Source organism: Argiope bruennichi, chromosome 10, assembly GCF_947563725.1.
Source record: "Argiope bruennichi chromosome 10, qqArgBrue1.1, whole genome shotgun sequence".
Classification (NCBI taxonomy): domain Eukaryota; kingdom Metazoa; phylum Arthropoda; class Arachnida; order Araneae; family Araneidae; genus Argiope; species Argiope bruennichi.
Window position 1 is genome coordinate 9,023,574 of NC_079160.1, and position 17,304 is coordinate 9,040,877.

Consider the following 17,304-nt stretch of genomic DNA (forward strand, 5'->3'; position numbering starts at 1 on the left):
ACGACACCTCCCGATTCCTCAGAGAGGGTAAGGGGAAGAAAAAAATGCTGATGTTTTGGGCTTGGGAGGGAAGCCGGTAGTCAGTCAACAAACATTTGGAACAGTCTCGCGTCTGGTTGAAAGTAATTTAACTGTATTTTGTCAGCCAAGGAGAATGAAACAAAAGGTTTGTATTTAAATATATATATTTCAAAAATCGATTGTACTAGTGCTCATTTCTTTTAGTTTATAATCATTTAGAGCACTTTCCATTCAATGAATAGCCATTTAACGAATTTTTCATCCTTCAGATTTTCAGAAATATGATTAGCCTTATTGAATTCAATTAAAATGAATTTAACTGAATTTTCTCTGCCAAGGAGTATTTAAATAATACTTTTCAATCTTCGAAAATGATTTCTTCAAAACTTGTCTTCAAACTTCTCGCATTCACTTAAATAAAGGTCTTATTCTCTTCTCCCAGCATAAAATTTTGAACCACAGGGTTAGACCGCGAACGTCTGACGGAAAATGGTTACGAAATACGGATCATCGGAGTAGATCTAGTATCATACAAATATGTATTTCAAAAGGTTTTTTTTTTCCCCTATTGATTGAAATTAAAATTTGACTCGGAACTACAGTTGCAGTTACAAGATCATATAGCGAATTTTATTGATTTAAGTCATTGCATTTACATATACGTGAAAATCCTATCTGACAGATGGTTAACTATTTGTAAGAATTTGGAATAATCTACAGCTTAGGTGCTGTGTACCAAATTTTATTTATCTAGCTCTTTACATTTTGTAGTTATCGAGTTCAATTGTATTCGAGTAACCAAACAAATAGACTTCTTCTGAATAGATTTCGTTTAAAATCTGATGGAAATCTCCAATTTTGGTCTAAATATGTACCTAATTTCATTCGTCTAGTTTAGAGAGTTTTTGAGTTGTCGTGTTTACAAACAGACAGGCACAATGAACAATTAGCAGTTAATTAATAACCATTTAATGAAACTTTACGAATCAAAATCATGCTCTCATCAAAATTCTCTCTCTCTTTTGTAGGAATGCTTTTCATATAGAGGATCAGAAATAAAATAAATTAATTATTGATATACAGAAATTTAATTTTTTAAAAATCAAAAATATGACCATCAAAACAAAATAGTAAATGCTTGAGATTTTGTTAGAAATATTCTAAACAAATTATAGTTTTAATGACACTTATAAAATATTTTATATAAATTAGCTTCCACGATTTTGCTTTGTCATCGATATTTTTGAATTAAAATCTTTCTGGTTGCTATTGATAATGTTTGGTTTGAACACTCATAAAAAATTTTTTATCTCGTTATTATAATTTTTTACTTTTTAATATTTTATAGATTTCTTAATTCTTTATTTTGAATATATGAAATCTTGTTATTTATTTTTTTCTCGAATATTTTATACCAAATGGCAACACTGCTAGGAAATTAATATACAATAAAATTTAATTAACCTATAATTATTAAAATATTTAAAGTTTCAAAATGTAATATTGAAGCTCTGAAATATAAAAGTATTGCATTGCCGTTCCAAATACATGAGGCAAGATTTCAAAATTCTAAAACTAGTCATAATTATTCATCCATCCAAATTCCAAGAGTCTATTTCTCATAGATTCAATTTCTCAGCAGCTCGATCAAAAGGAGGGTTCTCCCCTCGACTTTTTTACGCAATGCGACGCGTTTCGTGCTTCATTTGAGTGATGAGAACCGTCGAAACGCCATTCTCAGAATTTACTGTCATGACTATTAATATCATCTTGCCAATTGCCGTTTGAAATAGTCATCAATTGATAGATTTGGTTCAAAATTAGATAAATACTAATGTAAAGATGACAAATTAAAACTCCTCATATAGCCTTTTGCTATTATAAACTAACAAATGAATGAATGCAGATATTCCATCCTTTGACGATTTGGTTCCAAAATTTGATACCAAATTAGAATTTCGTTTTTTGATACATGTGCCAACTTTCATCCATCTACCTTTCTGTGCTTCAGATGCATGATGCTTCACATTCGAGTTCACATGCATGACTGGATTATTAAACAGATTAAATGGCTTAGGGTTCCCACAGCTTTAGTGAGCCCTCGACAGTTTTTACGATATTTTGAAAATTATTTAATTTTGTCCTTTCATTTAATTATAAGAACCGTATAATTAAACTTATTCAAATTATAATAAAATATTGTTTAAATTTTTAAATATTATTTTAGTAAAATTCCTAATTAATTTGAAAATATTACATTCTTTTATAATTCAAAACCGATGTGGTGCTTTATAATTTAAAATCCTATTATTAAATAGTATTTAAATTGTGTTCAGAAAAGTTTTGTTATTTTTTATTTTTACACTTGTGCTTAAAATTACTTTTAAATTTTATTTGTGTATTCTGAAACCAATTTGTAGAAAATGATCTGCAATTAAGCTTTTTGCTATTTCAATTTGTTAAAACTTGCTAATTTAAACTATTTTTATTAAACTACTTAATTATTAAATTAAGTAGCGATATCATTAAACTTTTAAATTTAAAATTTCTTATTAAAAACATAAATTACAATCGATGAATCGTATGTAGTTAAAAATGAAAAGTAACTCCCCAAAATTTGCATTGTCTATGGGCGATAAAAAGACTTAATCCATACCTGATCACATGCACACTGGCGAATGAAGTAGATTTCCTTTGGAAGAATTTCAATCAATTTTGTTTAATATTTGCTTGAAATCTACAATTTTCCAATTATTCCCACCCTTCTTGCAGTTAAAGACAGCAATTCCCAGAATAAAGACGGCGGTAGCCTGGTAATAAAGTCACGACTTTGGAAATGGAGAGTTTTAGGTTCGAGACGCGATTCCACATAAAACTGCCACGCAAGCGGGTCTGATGCACATTAAATCCGTCGGGGCCAAACGCTCTCCCGCCGGTGTGGTATGGAAGTTTGGAGAGGGCAGTGCCAACTCAAGTGTCGTCCTCAACATCTCACCACGGTTCAAAATGACGAGGACCGTCCCAGAATAGTCAAGTGGTGCTTTAAAACGGGACGTTAATATAACTAAACTAAACCGAGAGGTTGGAGTTTCAATGGGAGGATAGAATGCAGTTTCTGTCGTGAGATTGTAGAATTCTTTTTTAAACAAGAGTTCTTCAATTCGGTTTAAACACAATGCATATTAATTAGCAACATTTTTCGTTTTTTATATCTAAGTAAATTGTTGAAAAAAACAACAACACTACCTTAAGCAAGTGCGTCGATAAGACAATTTCACAAGCATATTATCCACGTTCTCAAATCATAAAAAAAAAAAAAAAAAAAAAAAAAAAAACTGCACCAAAATTTTTGTTCGAACTACTGATTATTTAAAGAAAAATAAATAAAAACATTTTAGTACCGTACATGCTAGGCAGGAAGTATTAACTTCGGCCGAATATTAGAGCGAGATAAATTAAATTAAGAGACGCAAAATAAGGTCTGGGAAGATATGAGTGTGTTTTTCCCTAAGGTAGGGATTTCGGCATTGAACAATTTTCTTCGGTTCAGCTGTGTTTTAGATGCACTGAGCATACACAGGAACTACCCTGTTCTGTGACTGTGGTATTCATTTCCGGGAGGGGTAGTATTCACTCCCTTCTTCCACCCAGATGAAAGACAACAACTGTTAAACACGACGACAGTGGCATAGAGAATGGACGGCTGAAAAGGGGAGTACTGATGCCTAACGGCAAAGCTTGAGAGCGGAGTTCGAGATCCGATTCCACTGAAGAACCGTCGTCTAAGCGGGTCTGGTGCACGTGAAATCTGTAGAGACCAAACATCCTCCCACCGGTGTGGTGCGGAAATTTGGAGAGGGGAAGTCTCAGGTGTCATCCTCGTCATCTGACCACGGCTCAAAATTACGAAGTCCTTTCTAAAATAGCCTTATTATTGTTTTTAAACGGGACATTAATATAACTAAAACTAGAACTTGAGAGGAGAGGGTGCAAGGTAACAAAATAATTTATCACTTTTTAAAAGCTAAACAGAGGCGGCGGTAGCAGGGGGGAAGGGAGGTAATTGCCCCCCGTCGGCAGCGAATATAATTTTATGATTATTATGATTAAACCACTTTGAAGTTAATACATTGTAAACAATCGAAATATCCAAATAACGGTTAAAGTGTTTTGACTATATTTGGCAAAATAATCAATAGAATGATAGGTCAAAAATATGCCGTATTTTACGTACAATTTTTGATAGACCAACTAAGAACTGAATGCAATGAATTTTGAAGAAGTTCGCAGATTTTCAGACATCTGATTCAAATGTCGTTCATTCAGCTTATAATTTGTACTACTTTTGACACATAACCGACAAGGTAACAAGTGAATAAGATATGGAGAAGGTGATAAGCTCATTTTTTTTTTTGTCAATTTTTGGGCGGTCGATTATGAACTCAATGCGGTGAATGCCGAAGACGTTAAATCTGCAGATTTTCAGACATTTGATTGAAATGTCGTTCATTTAACTTATAATTTGCACTAGTTTTTGCAATATATAAGACAAGTGAATTAGATATCGCATTCTGCAGACAATTTTAAGACGGCCAACTGTGAACTGAATGTGATGAACGTCGAAGACCATATCCACAGATTTTCAGACATTTGATTCAAATGTCATTCATCAAGCTTTTAATTTGAACTACTTTTGGCAATATAACCGACAAGGCGACATGTGAATAAGACATGTCGCATTTTGCCAAAAAATTTTGGTCGGTCGACTAAGAATTCAATACGATGGATGTCGACGACGTTAAGTCCAAATTCTCAGCCATCTCATTTAAATGTTATAATGTTCATTCAGCATGTACTTTATATTATATTTAGCAGAATAATCAATAAGCTGGCAAGTGAATAAGACGTCACATTTATCCTTTCTAATCTTTTTTCCTTCGGCTAAGATTTTGTCATAGATTATGGAAAAAAATTATTTTCATCGAGCACTTCGATTAACTGCCAGTGAAATATTAGGGAAATTTAAGCTTTTACATTATTCATGAATAGGATGATAGAGTTGTTTTCCATAATTCATCATTCAAATTCAAGTTCTAAAGTTAATCGTCGTCTTATTCATCGAATTGTTTCTTCCTCGGTAGCGAATTAGTAAATTTATTTTATTCGTTTCATTAAGAGAATTGTCCGACTAAAATCTAGTTCGTGGTTAAACTAAATTTAATCAAACGCTCTTTGTTTCTTTACAACTGTTTGCATATGCACGTTAAAAAGAGTTACTTTACTGCAGCGAAATTATGTAGCTTCATTATAAATCACTGGAGTAAGTAAATTGTACAATTGCAAATTCAGTTTATTTAACAGTAATTTTTTTTTCAATCTAATTTATTAGGCTACAATTATTACACTAAAGAAGTATTACTGACTACAACTGACGACAAATAAAATAATATTTGTGGTATGGTAGCTTTTTAACTACATTAAGAGTTTAACCAAGTATTCACTAAATTTGTTAAATAAATTACTACCTAAATAAGTCAAACTGTGCATTCAATATTATGACTGTGTAATCGGAGAACGTATCGTTTTTATTTTTTTTCTTTCAATTAATATTCGCGGCAGAAACTATATAATTTCAGATGTTTCTAAATTTTTAATAGATTTTGTATAAAGATGCCTTGATAAAAGGATGATTAAAATAGTTATTCATAGAATATTCATATATTAACCCTTTGATATATGAATTTACTTAACTTCCTAATTAGATGGAGATCTTATTTGGGATAATTATTGTTATTTTAATCCCTAGAATAACGTAAGGGTATTCGAGGTAATGATGCGTTTTCAAGTGATTTTTGCATTTTAAATTACTCAATACTTTCACTTAATTGCAGATTTAAAGTTAAAAATTTATTAATTCCATAGCGAATTAGACTCGTCATTGAATACGAAGGATTAAGAAAAACCAATGCATGCAATTAAGGGGATAAAACTCACTTTTTGGAAGGAATATTAGCTTGCAATAACTTCGAATTAAAAAAGTACTTAACAATAAGAACGCATGCCTAAAAATGAAGATAGGAGGATTCATATTCAAGAACTGATTATTTCTTAATAAAATACATTGCTTTTTTTTGAAGCATAAATATGTATTGAAAAATAAATACATGGGGGATATAATGTTTAAGCAGTCCATTTTTCATAAGAACGTTTTTCATATCTTAGATAAGTTTGTACATATATTTAAAAAATATTTTCTCCAGTTTTCTTAAGAAACAACATCATTGTAACTTTTCCGCATTCTATAATCATCCTGTCGAAACTATAGTAAATTTTTTGTTGTATTAAATGTAATTTGTTGTATTTTTGTTGCGTACTTTTTCTCCTCGGATTCAGCACATCTGAATTCCTGCTCGTTGCTGCAATCCTAATTTAACAAATATTTTGGGTAGGGAACTACGCTGAAAAATCGATTGTTTTTGTGAAAATATCGAATATTTTTTATTTATTAATTTAGATTTCTGAAAAAGTTTTTTTTATAAAACTTTTTCTTTCATCATTTATTTTATATAGCGTCTGATATAAAATTATTTAGCATGACACGTCATTCTGGCGTATTCTGTGTTTCTATCTGTAGTCTGCAATCTACAATGAGATATAACTATATTTTTTCTAATTTTTCTAATTCTATATTTTTTCAGAAATTAAACCTCAAGAGTCTCATAAAGAAATAGACTCAAATATTGACAATTTTTTGATGGTCAGTAAAAGAAACTGAGCATTCTTTTTTATAACATCCTTTGTAAAGTTTTAACAATGAAAGAAAGGATCAGCATCTGAATAAAAAAAAAGCCAAATAATACTTCATTTTCTTTAATTAAAAGTAAAATGAATTATTATGAGTTATTTTGAAGCCAAATGGGAGATATTATATTTGCCCCCCTGCCGGATTTGTCTTGACTCCCCGTCGGCAAAACTCCGCCGCCACCTCTAAAGCTAAATAAGATGAAGAGGCAAAAAATAATGCCTTTTTTTTTTTTTTTTTTTTTTGGTGGAAGGGTAATATTTATCTTTCAAAGTCTTTGATTACAACTGAAGGCACCAAAAAATATTATAATACGGAGCTCGTTTTCCCCTCGTTTGCACATCAAAGTGAATAAAAATAAAACTAGAAAGTTCAAAGGATTTTTGACTTTGGAAAATCCATTAGCGGCAGTCCCTGCTGTAGTGAAGTTGATGCTTTTCGAGTCACGACTCAAAAAGAATTTGATTGTGTGCGAAATGGTTTAAAATACTCATTTAGAACAACAGGAGAAATGAAGCATTCGAATCATTAGTCGTAAATATGGCAATGCTTTAAACTCAATTCGTCCATCTTCATACCTTTTAAAATGTATTCTTAATTCTATAATAACATTAAAAATAAACTTATTTAAAATGCATGTGTCTCAATCACAACATCCTCTCTCCAATCTTTCCACATCTCATCTCATGCGCTCCATCGGTCACTCCTTTCTGCTGCAAATCCTTTTCAATACCATCTGAGGGGTGGGGGTGGGGGGTAGTCTTCCTCTTCGTCGTTTCTCCTCTATTTTTTATTTTTTTAAAATTGAAAATGCATCATACATAACCCAACATTCTAATACGAGATGCTTTTGTTATTTTGCCAAGGTCGAGTTTGTCACATTTTTTTAAATAAATTTCATGATATATTTGATTTTTTTCCCCATGCTGTTTTTTTTTTTTTTTTTTTTTGTCCTAAAGATCGACTTTAAAATTTTTCCTTCAAAAATCGATAGCGTGTCCTCTTTTGCTTTGTTAAACGTCCAGTAATCACTACGTGAGAGGTTCTTATCCGTCTTACATAGACTCATCTCCGTTTTGATGCCGATCATTTTTGAATAAGGAATTTTTTAAGGTCATATAAATCTTTGTTAGCCAAGGACGTCATGTTTTTTATTTCGATTTCTATGTCGTTATAGTTTGAGATTATAATGCCACTGCTATTTAAATTGTTCTACAGTATCCAAAATATAATTATAAGATTCTCAAAAAGGACGTATCCATAGTCTTATAAGTTGCAATAATAAATTATTTCTATCCTCATTAACGGTTAGGCCCATCTTCCCTGCTACATTCTAAAACTTGTTTCGTTTGCTGATTTATATCGATATCATCAAGAAACACTAACAGTTGGATAATTCTTTTCAGAATCGCTCCGTCTATATTTAATTCAAAGTATTTTACGGCTTTTTCTTGGATCAAGTTAAGCAAGAGGCATGGGAGAGAGTCTTCTTTGTGCAAACCTTCCACCATTGCCTCGAGCAGTTTGCTAGTATTGTCAGATACAAAATCAATAAAAGTTATTAAATGTCAATGTTGCTTTCTTTTGATCTTTCCAAGATTTGTCTAATAGAGAAGACTTAATCAGTCGCCAATTTTCCCTCTCTTGAAACCACATTTCCAATGTCTTTGGAAATGCACGAAAGCAACCATTTATTTAGTGTGGTAGAAAATTTTATGTGCGGTATTTAATAGAATAATTCCTCTGTAATTATAACATTGCAACTTACCTCATTTTCTATAAAGGGCAAACAAACTCTTCTCATACAGTAGACATTTCTTTCGATGTCCGTATAAAACAGACAACGCAGTGAACTGCTGTATTTTGTTTCGTTTCATTGAAGCTTATGAGCTCGGCTTTGATACCATTTGTTCCAGCTTATTTCATACGGTTCAGATTTTGGTTTGCTAGCTCAGTATAATAATGAGCAGGTACCCTTCATCCTCACATACTATGATGAGCAGAGTAATTGATGCTTATGGGCTCAGCTTTGATACCATCTGTTCTAGCTGATTTATTACGGTTCAGCCTTTTGTTTGCTAACTCAGTATTAAGCAGATTATGTTCACACCATTTTTGTCAAAACCACTTCCATATCTCTGGTAATATTTTCAATGTACTTCTCGCTATTTCTCTGGTATTGAAGTCGGTCCTGAAGCTATTTAATAACGATGGAATTTTCTAGATTTTTTCTTTGTATCTTAAGACATTCAATATCTTCGAGTTGTTTAAAAAGATGTAATCGCTATATTTTAGCCTTTTATTCTCCACTTTATATTATTCCTTTGCATTCTAGAATAATGTTCTTGAATCATTATCCTGCATTCCTCGCTCTTCCTTTCCGCTATCGTTCGACATTGCGCTTCAAATCATTGGTTTCTACTCTTCGTTTTGCATTCAGATACTACATTCTCAGCAGCTTCATCGATAAGTAGTTTAAGATTACATCAATCCATTGGCAGAATTTTTTAAATAGTTCTCGGTAGGAGCGTTCTTCCAATATAATGCCTTTCTCTCTCAGATCTATGTATGCGTAATAAATTTGGCCTCTATGCTTAATTTAGTTTAATTATATTTACGTTCCTTTTACAGTAACCCTAGGGCTATTTTGGGAATGACCTCGTCCCACCTCGTGACACCCCACCCTCTCCAAACTTCCACACCACACTAGCGGGCGGACGTTTGGCCCCGATGGATTTAGCATGCACCAGAGCCACTTACACTACGGTTTTTCAGTGGAACCTGGTGTCATACCTGAAATCCTCCGGTTCCGAAGCCGAGACCTTACCACCAGGCCACGTTGGCTCAAATTTGGCTTCGAGTTCTTCCATGAGGTGATTTTATGTATATCTTCATACTTAAATGTTATGATTCAATAACCACAAGAGTTGAGATCGGAGAGTCCACAAGTCTAAAACTATCATTACTCGGCTCTTTTTTGCAGAATGTGGGTTCTAGTAAATGTACCATCCTTTATTAATTAAAATCGGCCCATTTTCTTATCCTTTGAGCGACATTCAGTATACGTCCTGTTAAGATAATCACAAAATTCATCCTCCTTCACTTGTTGATATTGCTGCTGATTTTGGCATTCGTCAAAGACAAGCCCGGTGACGAAGGCAGCGATTTTAAGCTGAGTTTTAGCGTCTCTTGTTTCAGTAGCGCCATCTAGGGCCGCCATCTATGTCGTGTTCCAACGACCTATACGTCTGCAGACATGGCACATTTTCCCGCTCTTTCAGTTTTCTGGGGTTCTTTGATGTCTGTGGACGCGACCCGGAGTTTTCCGCAAATTGTTGGTTAACTGGACAGACATCAATGAATCCCAGAAAACCGCAAGAGAAGGAAAAGCGGGGAAAATGTGCCATGTCTGCAGACGCACAGGTCGTCGGAAAGGGGCTTTAGCTACTCACGTGTCTCAGTCCTTTTCACGGGGCTGACTTCCTTCATACATTTCATTGACATCCACAGATCGTAATTTAGACCTGACTCAGAGAACGATCACCCCTGATCCAGTACCTCCAGTGGTATTGTCCCAAAATTGAGGACGTTGTGGCTATGACAGATGTTTACGTGCACCAGCCATCATGTACACGGAGAGTCTTCGGCCGGTGGGCCAAGGGATGCGAATCCAACGACCTACCAACCAAGCTATCCCGACCACCCCAATCATTTAAATTATCGGAGGTGAATAATAAAAATGAGTTATTATAAACAGAGTAACTAAAATAATACACATTATAACTATAACATAAGTTTTAAAATATTCCTAAAATCAGGAAACTGAGAACAGAAGCACAACTAGGATCACCTAAAAGATTAATTTTTAAATTTTAAACTAATGTAAAAATGGTCTTTATGGGATAACTAGAAGCCCGTTAGATGATCTGTCATCTAGATAAGCTGATATCGTGATTTGAGATCTGATTTAATGTCGTTTGACTTTCTCTCGTCCTTCATCTGCAATTATTTTTATTGTGAACCTTCGTTTTCTTGCATTGGGATCTCCAATATGCTTCATGTTCCCTAGCACTAAGCATATTAATCATTAACCCTTCTTTGCATGATGATGACATAAATGTCATGATGGAAATTTCCATCATGACATTTAGTGAACAAAAAATTGTACTCAATACAGGTGTACTGTAAATTGGTTGTTGCTGGCAACTTTTTTCACGACTGCTGTGTAATAAGGAAGGTAGCTGTCAAAAAAATCAAATGTCGCAATCATTATAGCGGGTTTGAACTTGTCATTTCGCTGTTTGTTGTGCTTGGAAGAAACGTGCGATTTCTTGAAAATTTTTTGATAACTAATCTGTCTTTTTTGTTTGTTTGTTTGTTTTTTGTTTGTTTGCTAATAAAAGCGAAAATGAGTGGAGAAATTTTGAAGAGAGGGAATTTGAAGATTTTTGTATTGAGCTTAATCTGTAAATCGGCAGGTTGATGTATATTTCCATGACACTGTTTTTTTAATTATTTTATATTATATATTTAAACTAAGATTTTTTTAAACATTTTCCCTTTAATCTAGAACATGAATTATATCACCTTGATTTATTTCACAAAAAAGAAAAAATAATGCAAAAAAGGGTTAAACATAGATTGAAAAAAAAAAAAAAATAGTGATCCACTAACAGAAAAAAATATGATGCCAAATGCAAAATAAAAAATGTCGGAGGGAAATATTAGAAATAACTGTCCAACTGTCCTTTGAAAATGTAATGAACCAACATAAATATCAAAGAATAAATATTGCAAATTTCATTCATCTTTATACAATTCCGCATAAGAAATATGAAAATAGAACGTGAAGCTTACGATCCAATAATACTCATTTCATGAATAAAAAAGAAATCATTTATGGAATCACTAAAAAAAGAATCCTAAAGATAAAAAATCACTAAAGAATCTAAAAATCTGAATCTGAGATTAAAAAAAAAATCACTAAGATAAAAAAAAATCATTAAAGAATCTAAAAAAACCGAATCTCAGATTCAGATGTTTGATCAGATATTGATCTTTTTAGTGATAAAAACTCCCTAAACAGATGATCACTAAGATAAAAAAGAATCATTTATTGAATGCGCTTTATGGAAATGTCGATAAATCAGTGAATTTGAACATCTATTCTGATGAAGCGCTAGCATGTTGGGACACGGAAATCTTTCTTATTACTTATTGATAACAACAGTCAAATGTAAACAAATCACAGTGTCAACATTTCAAACTGAGCATTTTTACAGCTGCACTTAATTTAATGCTTCGCTTAGATAATGAAAGAAACTGTAAAATATTATTTAAAACCAACCGATTACCTGCAAAACAGATTGCAAATAACTGATATACATCGTTGAATACTAGCTGTTCAGCAAACGTTGAAACTCTCTGTTAAAAATGTAAATTGAAATTCCTGCCAAAAAAGCATTTTAATAACTTGCATTTATTATTATTTTTTTGAATGTATGATTTTAAACATACAATATTTATTTTAAAGTTTGACTCGTAATGTAACATATGTATGCAATGCATATATTAGAGATATTAGTGGTTTTCATAATTTTAACTAATGTGACAAATAGTCAAAATATATCTGAACCGTCAATTCTGATGCCAAAGCAGAAGTTGGGACTTGCGCGTCCGATAATCACGAAGATTAAATTAAACGACAGTTTGAAAAAGGGAGCAAATTTTGCCCAGCAATAACTGCATGCCATATTTAGTGGTTTTAGAACCAACGGTCTGTCTTGAATAACAAATATTATCTGCATTATCTTATAAATATAACCATGCTAATAATTGATTTTGATGCAGCCGAAATGCCGGTTCTTCAGCAAGTCCCTCAAAAAGCGTCTTGGAACAGAGATTCGAATTGTGATATTTCAATAGCCCTACTGTGTACCTGGATTTTTCTCATTGGAATCTAAACATATGACATCACAATCCATCTTGGGGTTGTTAGAACCGCGGTGGAATGTTGGTAAAGACTGTGTTTCGGAATCGGGAAGTTACAAGTTCGAGACCCTATTCCCCCGAAGAACCGTTGCGTAAACGCGTCTGGTGCACGTTAAATCCGTCGGTACCTCCCGCCGATATGGTGCGGAAGTTTGGAGAGGGGGTGCCAGTTGAGACGTTGTCCTCATTATCTGACCGTAGTTCAAAATGATGAAGTCCGCCCCAAAATAGCCCTAGTGTCGCTTTTAAAAGGCGTATATTAATAAAATTAAATGAATTAATTGAGTCTATTATCTCTGTAATAGGTCTAGCCACCATGTAGGCAGATTTGCATTAGATCTTACCATTTTCATTCGGTTTTTTTTTTATTTGATTCCTTTCTTCCCCCACTAACACAGTTTTTTGGAGGCTTAAACCCTTTTAATAAAAGTTAGACCTAATATTAATGTTTTTTTTTTTTTTTTTTTTTTGTTATTGGGGGTTGGTGTAATGGGAACAGTCCTTTCCGCTTCTTTTCGCGAGTAAAATAAACTCTTATCATCTGCATAGTTTTTCCTATCACACTTGTTTTTGTCTGATTCAATTTTTTAAATTTTTTTTATTTACGAAGTCAAAATTTCTAGTGCAACAGAAAGTAAAGCTTTCACAAACTTTTCCAATTTTAAATATGAATTATTATAAATACATTTAAAAAACTGATCAAATGAAATCTCAATCAAATCTTTTTAAACTTAAAACTATCTAAAGTATAACAAGAATTTCTTCTAATTAGATGCACCTACGAGAACTAAAAGTTTTCAAAAAATATTACTGTCAACTAATACTCAACACATTTACGGACGCTTTCCATAAATTGGAATTTAAAATTGGCAAAAATGAGTGCACAATAGGGAAATCTTTGGATTCAGTAGGCAATATCCGAATCCTGCACTGAAAGCAGATATTGATAAGAGTTTCTTGTCTGTAACGGATATCTGGTAAATGCACAACAAAAAGGCTAGCCAAACAAGTGGACGTTTCTGCCCAACTGCACTTCAGAAAGTCAATAACTTCTAAGATACTAAAGAATTTTGAAATAAAATTCAAAAACCTGCCACTCAAGGATTTCAGCCATTTAATAGCCATATTTTGAAAAGCACAAGAAAGCACCAACTACACCGAACACAACGGATTCGAATCGTTATTCCAAGTCGGTTAAACTCCAAACAAAATTACTCTAGTTATCTCGAAAAGCGTTACACACACACACACACACACATACAGACTTTTGAACGAAGGGTGGTTCTGGGTTCTAGGGCCTATGATCGATGAAGAACTTTCCGAAGTCTTGTCACGTAAAATATTCTTGACACTCCAATTTTTAAATAAATAAATAAACATTTATATCTTCTGCGATCAGATCGGCCGATTTATTAAGTTTTGAATATTATAAACTGGAATAATTAACATTTTCATAATCTAGGCCAATTACTCTTGAGAAACCTTGAGATATGGTTGGCTTCTTTGAGATGGTCAATGAAGTGATCTAAAATCTCCCATTTTTATAGAATAGTCATATTGAAATTTTCATAAATCGGTCAGCTTTACTAATTGATTTAGTTGAATGGAATGCAACTCTTTATTTATGATATTATCGTCTGAAGAGTATTTTGTTAAATACGATTCACAGGGTAGAGGATATATATAAAAATAAAAAAATTCGTAATTCATCAGCATTTATTGACTCAATTTTAATAAAATATAATTATTTATTTCATTTAGACCATTTGTTAGCAGATGTATATCTATTACTAAAGGTTTACAAATTAGCAGTTGGATTCTGATTAGAGTAGATACGTTGTACATATTAAACCATATTTGCCTTAAATAAAACTATTTCTTTGAATATTATTATTGTAAAAAATCATAGAAAACGTTTATTGGCATTTGGTTTTCAAAAATATCATATTTATTTCATTTCATACAGACACATGCTGAAAATTGCATTTTTCTAGGTTTATTTTATTAATCTTTTAATAGGAGTTTTCATAAAAGTGATGGCAAAACGTTGATAAAAACTAATTTTTCGCATGCATGCGAAGGTTTAAACATTTTTTATTCTTTATGAAATAAATTGTCAGAAAATATCTTTAAAGTATTTTTTAAATTAAAAAATTATGCGGCATGATAATAGCAATCATTGAAAAGATCATTATTTTTAATTTTAAGATGTAAAAATCGGTTTTGTACAGTAATAGCTTTAGAAATTATCACGGAAAAAAGTCAAAATTTCGCTTAATTTTTAAATAAATAAAATTTCAAAAAAAGTAGTGCCCAGGTGCAAATTCCACCCTTCGTAGTAGAGCACTCGCACATTCCTTGTACCACCTTTTTAACAAGCGAATGGCTGCATTTTCTTCAGGAGAGTCTTGTCAAAGTATGGTAAAGTGATTATGAGCAGCTTGGCTTACAGCGGCACCTGCTGGAAAAGATGGTGTTAGAGCTACTGTCTCTAAATTGGTATGAGTAGAAGGAAAAAGTGGATTGCAAAGTTGCAAAGCATTATCGAGTCAGTAAAAAAAGACATTTTATGAGCGTACATAATTAGAACAGAACGCTCAGAGCAAGCATTTCTACACGATTTCCTACACTGACATTCTTAAAAAAAAACTAATCATTGTTTCGTTTTCGTTGTTTTTCCGTCAGCTGCATTCTAGACTCTTGCATGAATTGCACAGGTGACATACATAATGCGCACACACTAATGCAGGGGTGTTTGTGGGACCCCAAAAAATCCCCTGAAACTTTTACGGTCTTACTACCGACATTTTGGAGTTTCGAGAAGGGGGGGGGGAGAAATGAAAAATTACAATTATGAAGTATTGAATGACCTAATTATAAAAGTTCAATGAATTACTTTTTTTGCAAAATTAATAACCATAAATTTTTAAACATATAAACTACTACATTTTATGTAAATATTTTAAATTACCTGAATTAATTCTTTAAAAAAAATTATCTAATTTCTGCTGCTTTTTTTTATTTTCTGATGTTTGTGGGCTTGTCTTTCTTTTGTGGTGAACTTCATAATTGCAGGAAGGTTGACTTTTATTTTCCTCATTTACAGTTGAAGAAATTTCCTCGAGAACTGCACATGCAGAGGTAGAAGCAGTTTGCTTTTCTGCTAATGTAGAAAGTTTTTCAGGGACTTTTATAGGTGACTCATCTGAAATACATGTTTTTAAGTCCTCTTGATATGTTTTCCAACTTCTGTTCATATTGAGTAAGAGATCTTTGTGAATTGGATCAGTCATTGGATTTTTTGAGCCATATTTTTCACATGAGGTTTCTTTAGAAGCCATTAAATCATATTTAATAGTCTGCACTGCATCTAGGGAATCAATCTTAAGAGAGGTTCTATAGTCAGTGACAAGTGTATCCATTAAGTTGAATGCACTTTCCACTAATGGGCCATGGAAGCAGCTAAGGCAGGCTTTGACCAATTTAGCCAATGTAGGATACTTATAATCATTTGTGAAATCATTTTTTAAATTAAAAACTGTAGACCAATATTTATCAATTGTACACTTGACTTGATTTCCATTTTCATCAGATGTGTAGAGCATTTCTTTGGTGATATCAATATCATTCTGGTATAACCTTATTTCAGCTTCTACTTTTGACTTTTCATTATCACTAAAAATATGGGACATAAAAGGTGATAATTTTTCAAAAGCTAATATTGTACTGGTTTTACCTCTTAGCTCTGGATCTAATGCTGTAAAACTAATTAGATATGAATTTTTAAGGGGTAATTTCTGTTTCATATGCTGTGCTGTATTAGTATAAGATTTCATCAGAGAAATTTGGAATTCTTTTGCTATTGGATGATTTTTTGATAATTTCTTCAGGAGAGTGGAAGCTTCTGCACCAGTAAATATTACTTTGCTAGGTAGATGGAATTCTGGATTTGTGACATCAACCTTTAATAAATCATCATAAGATGTGAACTCTATATTTTCTGGCTTCATAAAAAAAGAGAAAAATGTTGCCATCAATTTATAAATACTGGAATGTATTAAATGAAGCATTGGTTTTTTTGTTTCAAATAATTTAATATATGTGTTGAACTCTGGTAATACTGCTGAATATAATGCCATATGCAATAAAGTTTTGTTTTGCATAACAAATAACCCATTTAGTATTCTTTTTATCCGAGCTAAAGCATCCTTTGCGAGTTGTTGGAAATGCAAGCAAGAATACACCCCTTCAACAATTTTTTTTTTGAGCTGCAGAAATATTTCTTTTATTGTATACAGTTTCAACATAAGAAAATAATCCCCTTTATCAGTTTTATCCAAGTAGTGAAAATAAAATGCAATAAGAGCATCCCACAGATCTTTGATTCTTTCTAAAACACATAAAATGTACACCCACCTATGGTCTGGTCTCTTCAAGGGCTTAAGTTTTTTAATGGCAAGGGATTCACAGATTTTGAAAAAATTCTCTTT

General features: G+C 32.5%; 1 long non-coding RNA gene across 1 annotated transcript in view; it reads left to right on the plus strand.

The window, feature by feature from the left end:
- LOC129988391 (uncharacterized) overlaps window positions 1-17,304 on the plus strand; it is a 26,007-nt gene continuing 8,703 nt past the window's right edge. The window contains exon 1 of the long non-coding RNA XR_008785647.1: window positions 1-166. This is a non-coding gene — a long non-coding RNA (uncharacterized LOC129988391). The remainder of the gene's footprint in view (window positions 167-17,304) is intronic.